The following is an 11610-nucleotide window of genomic DNA, read 5'->3' as shown; positions in this document are numbered from 1 at the left end:
GGAGAGAAACGATCCATCAAAATTTTGGGTTGGGACCTTCTCAATAAAGGACCCTGGTGCGAAACCTTGACTCTCCATTTCTGCCTGACCCACTGAGTTCCTCCAGGTTCTCATTGTTTAACCTCCTTCCTAAAATTGGCCATGATTGTATTGTAAACAGAAGGTAATGGTGAATCTTTCATGGTTGTCAACACTTGTCTTATTGAACTTATCAAATGACAAAGGGCTTAAGAGTAGGAACAGGCCTTTCAATAAATAGTACCACTGCAGATTGATTAGTTAAAGGAATTAGAGTGACTTTTTCCAGACATTTTATCATTGCTCGCATGCTATTTATTCTGGCACCGATTGTGCCTAACTGGAAGGTGTTTCATATTAGCAATTTGGTCACTGTTATTAGCCACACACCAGTGAGACATGTAAAAGAGCAAAGGGAAGACATTGCCAACAGAATGAGAGGCAAATACAAGGTGAAAGTGATAAATTCCAGGGAAACTAATCAAACACCAGCAAAATAAGAAGAGTTTTACCTTGGGTACAGCCAAATGAAAGCACTAAGAGGGATAGATTCTGAAGAAGGTAGGATAGCCAGAAACTTGAATAGTACGGGAAAACTAAGCAATGAAGAATGAACACTGTTAATCATCAGACCCACCACTATCAGACTCCTAAACAACAAACTCAATCAGAGACTCATTTACTTTGCACATTATTTATTATTAAATGTTGTTTTTCTGTACAGGTACTCCCCAACTTAAAGCTGTAATTGGGACCGAAGGATCGGTTGTATCGCAAAATGGACTCGTCAGAATTTTGCCTTCATGCATGGAGTAAGTTTTAAAGCAAACTTTTTAATCAAAATTTTCATCATCCACCTTGTATTTACCTTGTTAGTCAGCGTCCTTGGGCCCATAGACTCGGCGTGGCCATCTTGATTTTCCTGTGCGGATGCGCGAGTCTTCGGTTTCTGCATGTGCGGAGGGTTCACATATTGGAGTTCAGTTGAAGCATGTGAGAGTTAAGTGCCTTAACGATATTAAATTTGTGCCCTTAACTCTCGTGCATGCGCCACTGAACTCCAATACGTGAACCATGCATGTACCAAATGAAGACTCGCCCATGCACACAGGAATCAAAATAGTTGCGTCCAGTCTACAGACCCCGGGGTGCCAATGAACAAGATAAGTATGTACATTTTAGCTCTAACATGCCCTGTATCCCTGTCATAGTTTGTCAAATACAACATAAACTGCATAAATTTTATATTTTTTCTTTATATTTTTTGGTTTGATGTGCAGATGGATGAATGTTGCATAGGTCACAAGTCAGGGAGCACCTGTATTGCACAGTCAGTTTGTTTACATTTCTCGATTTTGTATATGCATCTTTTCTTGAGTACCAGATCTATTTTTTTGCACTACCAATAAGCAGAAATATTGACTCGCTCACAGGATAAAGGATCTTAGGTGCTGTCATTCAGATTCAGATTTCAGATTCATTGTCAGGGTATATACCTGATATCTCATAAAACCCCGAGATTATTTTACCTGTGGGAATGGCAGAATTACCACTTTGGTAGTGCACAAAAAAAAACTGATTCAACGTACACATGTACACAAATAAAGAAATATAAACAAACTGACGGTACAGTCCAGAGAGAGAAAAAATAAATCAATAAAATGCAATAGTAAGAGTCCTTAAATAAGTCCCTAATTGACTTTCTTGAACAGTCTGATGATGGAGGGGGAGCAGCTATTCCTGATGCTGTTAGTGTGAGTCTTATGACACCTAGACCTCTTTTCTGATGCCAGCAGTGAGAAAGGAGTGAGGTTACTTGATGATCGCTGCTGCTCTCTGATGGCAGCATTCCATGTAGATGTTCTCAATGGTGGGGAGGGTTTTACTAATGATGTCCTGGGCTGTATCTACTACTTTTTGCAGGCCTTTTTGCTCAGGGGCATTGGTTGTGATGCAGCCAGTCAGCACACTTTCCACCTTATATCTGTAGAAATTTGCCAGGGTTTCCAATGTCATACCAAATTACTGAGGAACTAGAGGCCCTAACATGCTTTCTTCACGATGCCATTTGTGTGCTGGGTCCTGGAAAGATCCTCCAAGATTGTGACTCCAAAAAACTTAAATTTGCTTAACCTCTCCACATCTGATCCCCCAATGGTTACCTCTTGTTTTCCCTTTCTGAAGTCAACAATCAGTTTCTTGGTTTTGGTGACATTGAGTGTGAGGTTGTTGTTGGTGCACCATTCAGCCATATTTTCAATTTCCCTCCTATAGGTTGACTCATCACCCCTTTTTGTACAACCCACTACCATGGTATGGTCGGTGAACTTGTAGATGGTGTGTCTGTCATACTGAGCCACACAGTTGTAGGTATAATACTGTAGGTGTAAAGTGAGTAGAACAGGGAGCTAAGAACATAGCCCTGTGGTGCTCCGGTACTGATGCAGATTGTGGAGGGGATATTCTTATCAATCCTCACTGATATTGATCTAGAGGTGAGGAAATCCAGGTTCTAATTGCACAGTAGGGTGTTGAGTCCAAGGCCTTGGAGTTTGCTGATCAATTTTGAGGGGATGATGGTGTTAAATGCCAAACTGTAGTCAATAAAGAGCATCCATATGTATGTATCTTTGATGTCCAGGTGTTCTAGGGTTTTGTATAGAACCAGTGAAATGGCATCCTCCTTGGACCTATTGATACAATAGGTGAATTGGAAGAGGTCCATGTCGCTGCTCAGACAGGAGTTGATTTGCTTCAACACCAGCCTTTCAAAACACTTCATCACTGTTGTAAGTGCCACTGGTCGATATTCATTTAGGCAGGTTACTACGCTCTTCTTGGACATTGATATGGTTGAAGCCTGTTTGAAACAGATGGGTTCCATGCCCTGCCAGAGTGAGATATTGAAGCTATCTATGAATACATTGGCAAGTTGGTCATCACAGATTTTTAATACTCAACTGGGTACTCTAACCAGAGTGGATGCTTTCCTCGGATTCACTCTCCTGAAGGCAATCTCCACGTTATACTGGGTTACAGAGAGGAGAGGATCATCATCATGCATCTACTCTGACAATAAATTGGAACTTTGAACTTTGAAAGGCTAACCACAAGAAGCAGAGGTGAATGCACCAGACACATGAGAGACAGATCTGAAAGCTCAAGACCAGCAGAAAACAGGCTGAGGCATCGGCAGAATCAGCAGTAAAAGGAGCACAAGGCAAGCAGGTAAAACTGCAGAAGCTTTCTCACACGTACTGCAGTGGAATAAGGGCTGCAGTCTGTACAGCCTCTTTTGTGTTACTGTTAAGTAAGTAGCAGAGGTAGACTTATGAACTGAACACCCACTGTTGAAGCTGTAACTCTCAACTGCACTGCAGTGCCTGATACAACAATGCAACACAAGACAGTGAAAGGTGCAGCAGCACTCCTATGCCTTAAAGATTCAAACACAGGCACCGTCACCAGCAGAAAGTCAAAGAATAGCAATGAGGGATGTCTAAAACATAACCAACAGTGAGAGAGGTGGGCACAGAGAGAGAGAAGGGCACCATCTGCAAGACAGTGTCTCAGCAACAAGAGGTTAAGTGTCAACAAAAAAAGAGTCAAATTTCATCAAATTAAAGGCAGATTTTACAAGCTCAGGAGCAAAAACTGTTAGAAAACGATTCAGTGCCAGCTAGAAAGAGGTGACCATTGTAAATAGAAAGATAAATATCAGAAAAATGGGATATTATTTGCAAATTAGAAGTGAATATGATCTGAGAGGTACAAACTGGTGTGGAGAGTGCCATGTATCTATAGGTGCAAATTATATCTACCTGGGTTTAAAGCTGAGTTTTGGGTGTCAATCTGGCTGCATGGTGTGAGTATTTTATTTGCAGTGCACTCCTTATATTCTCTAATTCTGGTGCTAAGTCTGAACAGTAACAGATCTACTTTGACTGATGCATTAACAATGATTATGAACTATAGGTGCCTCATTTTGAAGCATGGGTCATGCTAACTATCAACCAGAACACCCTTGAACACACTGGCATTTAATTAAAGTTCAAGTTCACATTTATTGTCAGAAATGACATCAGATACAACTTTCAGATTCTTTTTTTTCCTGCAGGCGAGACAGAATTACCACTTATTGATAGGGCAAAAAAAACTGTATACAATGTACACGTATAAACTAATAAAGATATGTAAACAAACTGACTGTGCAAAGCAGAGAGAAAAAATTCAATAGAATACAAAAGTTAGAGTCCTTAAATAAGTCTCTGATTGAGTTTGTTGTGGAGGAGACTGATTTTGGAGGGGTAGCAGCTCTTCTGGAACCTGGTGGTCTGAGCCTTGTGGCACTGATACTTCTTTCCTGATGGTAACAGTCAGAATAGTACATAGACTGAGTGATGTAGATCCTTGATGATTGCTGCTGCTCTCTGATGGCAACATTCCCTGTACATGCTCTTATGGTGGGGAGGGTTTTACCCGTGAAGTCCTGGGCTTTAAACTCAGGGTTATTGGTGTCCCCATACCAGACTGGGATGCAGCCAACCTGCACACTTTTCACCACACATCTGCAGAAATTTGTCAAAGTTTCTGGTGTCATAACAAGCCTTAGCAAACTCTTGAGGAAGTAGAGTCGCTGACTTGCTTTCTTCACAATGCCATTAGTGTGTTGGGTCCAAAAGGGATCCTCCAAGATAGTGACTCTGAAGAAATAAAATTTGCTCACCTTCTCTACCTCTGATCACCCATTGATCACACTGGATCGTACACATCTGGTTTTCCCTTCCTGAAGTCCACAATTAACTCGTTGGTTTTGGTGACATTGAATGAGGTTGTTGTGGGACCATTCAGCCAATTTCAATCTCTTTCCTGTCAAATGTTGTCATGTACATCTCAAGCTTCAAGTGCTTCAATAAGGATTCATCTCATGGCATCTGATATGATGATGATTGGCAGTAAATCTATGGGACAGACAGTGTTTGGCTCGACTGGATTTACCTATCTTTTCCCTTTTGTGACAAATTATGTTGTATTTTATGTTGTATATAGATATGAGGTAAATTGTGGCAGGTTTTTTTGTGTAGGTCACATATAAACATTTCAAAACAAATCTAATTTAAAATATTGGAGCTCTGCTCAAGCCAGACAGACCGAGTGCCTTTGCAAAAACTTTGAAGAGTGCCTATAGGGACTTCACAAATGGATGTTGTTTGGAAAGCAACAGATGAATGAACTCAGAGGATTAGATTCGGAGCTGCAGTCTGTCTGAGTGCAGTTTGCTGTTCTAAGGGGGTCATGTGGTTTTCTCTGAGGTTGAGAGAGAGTGAGAGAGAGAGAGAGAGAGAGAGAGAGAGAAAGAGAGAATTCAATTCTACAGTTCAGCAGCAGCAGCAGCAGAGACTGGAACAGGACAAGCTGGCAAGCTTGTGGAAAAACCCCATTTTGAAGATGGGTTGTGAGTTCTTAGTTCAGCCTGGTCAAAGCCCTTGTGGTCCATACGAGGAGAGGACTGGCTGCCTAATGTTTCACTTGAAATAAGCGAAACAGAAAGGAACTCAGTAGTGAACTGAAAGAAAGAGGTTATCATCTGGAAAACCCTGATGCAGCAAGATTCTTTGGCAAGACACTGACGGGGCAGATTAGAAGGAATCAGTTTGTGTCCTGTGAACTATAAATCTCTCTGAAAACTGAAAAGAACCTTCCTGAGTGGTAACCATTTACCTTTCAAGAACCAAAGCCTAGTGAACTTCATAAATGTTAAATTCTGTGCACAGTATAAGAAATCCCTGCAACCAGTGAACTTGGAGGAATAAGAAGTGAGATTGGACTGTGAGTCAAAGAACTTTTCTAAACTTACACACACATTACATACAAGTGTGCTTAGAATTAGAAGAGGGTTAAGTTAAGTTAATAGTGATAAGTTAAAGTTTGATCCTGTTTTCATGTTTAAAGATAACTAAAAGTAACTTTTGTTTAAGTAACCATTAGTCTTGGTGAATTTTTATTGCTGCTGGGTTTTGGGGTCCTCTGGGCTCCTAACACTTTGTTTTGTAAAAACCACGCAGTAACTTGCCTGGAGGTGAAATTGATTTTGAAGTGCAAATTTGCAGCCCCAAGGCACTTGCTGAATCAACTGCAGTCGGCAATTTCATGCTATCAGGTGGCGTAAATCGAAATGTTTGAAGACCGATTACATTGGTGGTGGAGACCTCACTAGAAGAATAGGTAGAGCAATCCATTTCTGGAACTTCAGGCTGATGGTGATTCTGAATGATTGGTACATGAAAATAGCTGGGCAAGTCCCATGGCCTTGCTTCTGGCAACACAATGCAGGCAAAGAATAGTGTAATCATCTTCTAACTGCCCATTAACCCATTTATCATCACCCTGTAACAGATATTGTTCTACCAGCCACTCCTGCCATCATCTCTGTAAATTAAAACTACCTCACTTTTCCAGTTCTAATGAAGGATCCTTGATCTGAAACATGTCCTGTCTCTTTCTCTCCACAGTTGCTGCCTGATCTGCCTGAGAGTTTCCATGATTTTCTGTTTTTATTGTGAATGCTTCAACTTTGTCTTTTACACACATATTCAGGAGAGGATATAGAGGAAGGAAATTTTGGATATGGAGGTAATATAGAGGTTTGATCTAATCTTTGGATGTGGGATCTTTACTTGCTCTATAATGTGCTGCTGCGTTATTATCTTAAGCTTTTTGGTATAGCTCAGTGGTGACTATTTATAAAACCATCTGTTTATTTCAGATGTAAGTAATAAGCTGACTTATCACTCTCAAGGTGCAATGGCAGCATTTCAGCAAGAGTCACGAGAACATTAGTTCTGGGTGACTTCATTATAAATCTTGAAGGACAGGACTTACTGAGATGGTGGCACAGTTACAATTCCAGTCATTGAAACACCGGCACCTGGCCAGTGATGTAGAAAATTGCCAAGACATGCTCTATTTGAAAAACAGGGCAGTTCCAAACTGCAGATCCATCAACTTGTTCACTGATGCTGAGTTTATGGTTTTACCCAGAACATTCAGCTTCATACCTTAATGCAGCCTTCATTCTAACATGGACAGAGCAGTTGAATTCCAGAACAAACAATGATACACTGGAGGGACTTAGCAGGTCAGGCAGCATCCATGGAGAGAAAGGGTCAGTTTACATTTTAGGATGTGACCCTTCATTGAATTCCAGAGGCAAGATGAAGTGATGTTCTTGACGCAATGGCAGCACTTGTCTGGGTTTGCCATCTGGCAGCCTTTGTTAAACTTAAATCAAAACCATCAAGATGAAAATGTTCCAGTAATTGGAGTTGCCCCTTGCACAGAGTAAGATGGTGTGGCTGTCGGAGGATAATCATCTTAGCTCCAATGCGTCACTGCAAGAGTTTCACAGGCCTTCACTGACCTTCCTTCCATCAGAAATGGAGAGACATTGCAAATACAAGTAGGCTTTTTCCACTGAGGTTAGATGAGATTTTTAAAAAAAACCCAGAGGACATGGATTAGAGGTGAAAGGGGAAAAGTTTAAGGGGAATATTAGGGGGAACTTATTCACCCAGAGAGTGGTGGGAGTGTGGATCGAGCTGCCAGCTGAATGTGGTGAATGCTGGCTCAATTTTAATATTTAAGAAAAAAATTGGACAGGTACATGATGGGAGGGGTATGGAGGGCTATGGACTGGTGCAGGTCAATGGGACTAGGCAGAATAATAGTTTGTCACAAACTAGAAGGGTTGAAGGGTCTGTTGTGTCTGCTGAAATGTTTCCATTTTCCAATTTAGACAGGCAGCACGGTTACAGGCCCTTTCGGCCCATGTCTCCATGATGCCCAATTGCTCCTAATTGACCAACAACACCAGGTACGTTTTGAACGGTAGGAGGAAACCGTAGCTTTTGGGGAAAACTCACGAAGACACGGGGAGAGTGAACAAACCCTTTACAGACGTTGTGGGATTTGAACCCAATCCCAATTGCTGGTGCTGGAGTGGCATTGAGCTAACCGCTAAATTATCTGTCCGTCCATGTGCTATAGTTCTATTTATTTCCAATCTCAACTCCTCAGTGCACACACTGTGTAGCATAGACAGCACTCAAGGGTGGGGGAAGTGGCAAGTAACATTCATGGCACGTACCAGGCAATGGCTATTTCTGACTGGAGTCTGGCTGCCCACCCTTGACATTCAATAGAAGTACTATCTACATCAAGTGAGAGTCCAATCTCCTCTTAACAAGCATCAATGAGATCTCCTCCACTAATGTTTTGAAAGGTAGGTGGAGGCCATTGCCATTGATTAGAAGCTCAACTAAACCCACTCTGTAAATATTGTGGTTACAAGTTGAGTTATCCTGCAGTGAGTTCACCTCCTGCAATTTTGCAACCTTTCCTCCTACAAGGTAAAAATTGGGAGTGTGACAGAATATTTCCTCCTTGTCCTGAAGAGTGCAGCTCCAAACACTCTCAAGGAGCCTGATGCTATTCTGGTCAAAGAAACCTAATTGGGGCCTTATCGGCCATCCTAAAAACTCATTTCCTCCATCATTAAATCACAGTAGCAGCAGTGTGTACCATCTAGAAATTATATTGCTGTTATTCCTCTGCCGTTGACTAGGTCAAGGGCAGCTGGTGTATTGAGTACATAATGACCTGCAAGTTGTCCTCTAGGACACTCACTATAGGAAATATTTTTCACTGTTCCTTTATAGTCACTGTGCTTAAATCCTGGAACTCACTCCCCTGCAGTACAACTGGAGTCACTTCACCAGATGGATTGCAGTATTTAAATAAGTGGCTTGGGGCGAATAAAGATGCACAATAAATGCTGGCCTTGGCAGCATTTATTTAAAATCAATAACCAAAAAAGTAACTTCTTCACTAGTATTCTGAAATGAAAGAAGATATCATGCAGTTGGACCACAGTCCCTTTGTGTTGGAACAGACTTGTAGGGCTCGAGGGCCAATAATTTTCACTCTTGACTCAGCTACTGTGAAAAGAAAATCTGCTGATTCCATCTTGAGATTTGATGCTTTAAACCAACGATCTTAGGTTCATGACTCATCTTGCTGCTTACATTCCCATGTTGTTTGTGTCAGTCTTCACCTTTCAGTTCTTAAATTACTGCTCTGCATCTGCCTCTGCTCTTCAAAGTGTTTTGGTACCTCAACTATCAAATTACTGTCTAGATTAAACCTTGTCTCTGCTGCTGTTGAACTCCTTTACCCAATCTGTTCAATTTTAAATTCTCACTCTTACATGTAACATGGAAACAGACCTTTTGGTTCATCAAGTCTGTGCCAGCCGTCATGCACCCATTTACACTAATCCTACATAGATCCCTTCATTCTCCCTACGTTCCTAGCGACTTCCCCTCAGATCCTACAAATCACCCACACATTCATAGCGGCCAATTAACCCACCAAGCTGCCTGTCTTTGAGATGTGGGAGAAAACTGGAAGACTCAGAGAAAACCACCCCAGCTCACAGGGAGAAAGTACAAACTCCACACAGACAGCACCTGAGGTCAGGATTGGTCCCAGGAGCTGTGAAGCAGCACCTTTACTGGTTGTGCCAATGTGCTATCCAATCTCATTTATAATCTTCTCTGTAACCCTGCATTCTTTATTTCTGGGCCATAATTTTTGCCATCAAGATCCCATTTTATGTCCCTGAATGTTCATTTTTTTACGTACTGTGCTTTGCTCCTTCGGCTGTGGTTGCCCTGTAGTTAATGTGCCCATTAAATTCCTCAGCTGCTTCACCTCTTCCCCACCTTAGTTCTGCTCTGAGAAATGCTTTGATATGTTAATTCAACTCAAGATGTGCATAAAAACAACCTATTGCTGATATTGGACAGCAACCAGAAGTCAGAGCCTCAGATGATTTTGTTTCCCTCCATAACCAAAGGATATTGAGACCTCTGGTTCAGCTGAGATCATTTGAAATTCTTAGGAGTACCTTCGACTCCTGCAGTTCAAGGAGGCTGTCCATGGTCAACTTCCCAAGAACTACTGGGATCAGTAATAAATGCAACTTTGCCAATGATCCCCATATCCTTAAAATGAATTAAAAACAGGTATCGACTTTGGCTCAATGGATGTAATCTTGGCTCGGAATCAACACCTTGTGGGTTCAAACCCTGTTCAGTCTCATGAGTTCATCTCCTCCTGTTTGGCAAAAGGCACTCTTGCCAGGATAGCATGTTGCACTTTATCTTATACAATTATTCCATTGACTCCATTGGAGTGTGTGCCTGAAGCAGAGTGCAGTGGCATATCGCCGAGCAGTCCAGCTGTCAGTAGGGGTGAACTTCCAGCCACTAATCCAGGCTGTCACCAATGCAGTGCAGAGGGAATTCTGTGTGGTGGAGGAGCCCCATTCCAGTTGGGATGGGGGAATTGGAGGTTGTGCTCAGATGGATGAAACCCAACTCATTCACTCTTTCAAACAAAGAAAAAAGAATTCCAAATTATATTTAATTCATGTCACTCTCTGAGAAAATAAACTGGGCATTCGTCTTGCTTGCAGCTGGTGAGTAACTCCTCCATTGATGACATGATCACAGTCATTGCAATCTTATGTTGCAGTGCCTGATATATCATCTAGTGGTATTTACCACCCACTCCAGATATCTCATTTATAGAGTTGTTGATTCACTCATTCATTCTGAAGCATATGCAATCATTTTTTTAAATATAAAGAAATCATAGAATGAAAGACATGATAATATTATGTAAAATAAAAGTTGGTGCAGTGAGGAATGGGTTAATTTGGTTACAACATTTAGATGAAACCACAATGCTGGAATGATGGGCATTTATTAAAACCACTATGATAACTTCAGAACCACAAAAAACAAATTTTAATTTACCATAACTACATTTTATGACACACCATATTGAACAAAACTCCTTTATAGCTATTTGGCTCTCTGTTTATGAGCCCCGAGTGTGTCAGATTTGTTCTGCACATCACTGGAACATTACATAATGGGGTAGGCTCCACTCCAGACTATTGACTCACATGACAACAGATGAAAGGTTAGTATTTGGCATACTTTCAGAGAGCGTCTGAACCCTCCTGATTTGTGTTCCTGTTGGTTTTGCTAATCCCTTCTCCCAAAAGTATTGAGTCACCTCCTTTCAGTGTGAAATGATCACAAACCCTAGCGAGGAGGAAAAATATTTTGAGGAACTCTTTTCCACCCTACAGCAGGATATCAAGATATAGGTCATTCCAATGACGTGAAGGTAAACTGATGTTTTACTGAGATTTTGGTGTACAGGATTTGTCTCCAGGGACCACTCTCATCCCCATTCTTCTCTGCTGTACATTACCTCTGCAAAAGAATTCTGGAAAATATGCATTCAGACTTGGCTTTCGATTACTGAACAGAACAAAGCAGTACAGAGAGAGGAAGAACTGCTATCAACCTCCAAAGCCATTTCAATGTTAATGGTGCCCTACATTTTTTGGTTTCATTAGAATCCAAGAATGAGAAGAACTCATTCAACCATCCTATTGCAAAGGCCCATTTATAAGGCTCGTGTAAATCATCTCATCTCCTTCAACACTGGCACCAG

General features: G+C 41.4%; 1 long non-coding RNA gene across 1 annotated transcript; it reads left to right on the top strand.

The window, feature by feature from the left end:
- The first annotated feature begins 747 nt into the window (after positions 1-747).
- Positions 748-7892, top strand: LOC138740993 (uncharacterized). The gene is made up of 3 exons (XR_011343265.1): positions 748-830; positions 6531-6651; positions 7814-7892. It is a non-coding gene; the product is annotated as an uncharacterized lncRNA (long non-coding RNA).
- The last annotated feature ends 3718 nt before the right edge of the window (positions 7893-11610 follow it).

Source organism: Narcine bancroftii, chromosome 1 (genome assembly GCF_036971445.1).
Source record: "Narcine bancroftii isolate sNarBan1 chromosome 1, sNarBan1.hap1, whole genome shotgun sequence".
Taxonomy (NCBI): Eukaryota; Metazoa; Chordata; class Chondrichthyes; order Torpediniformes; family Narcinidae; genus Narcine; species Narcine bancroftii.
The sequence above is the reverse complement of the archived record's forward strand: the minus strand, read 5'-3'. Positions and strand labels throughout refer to the sequence as shown.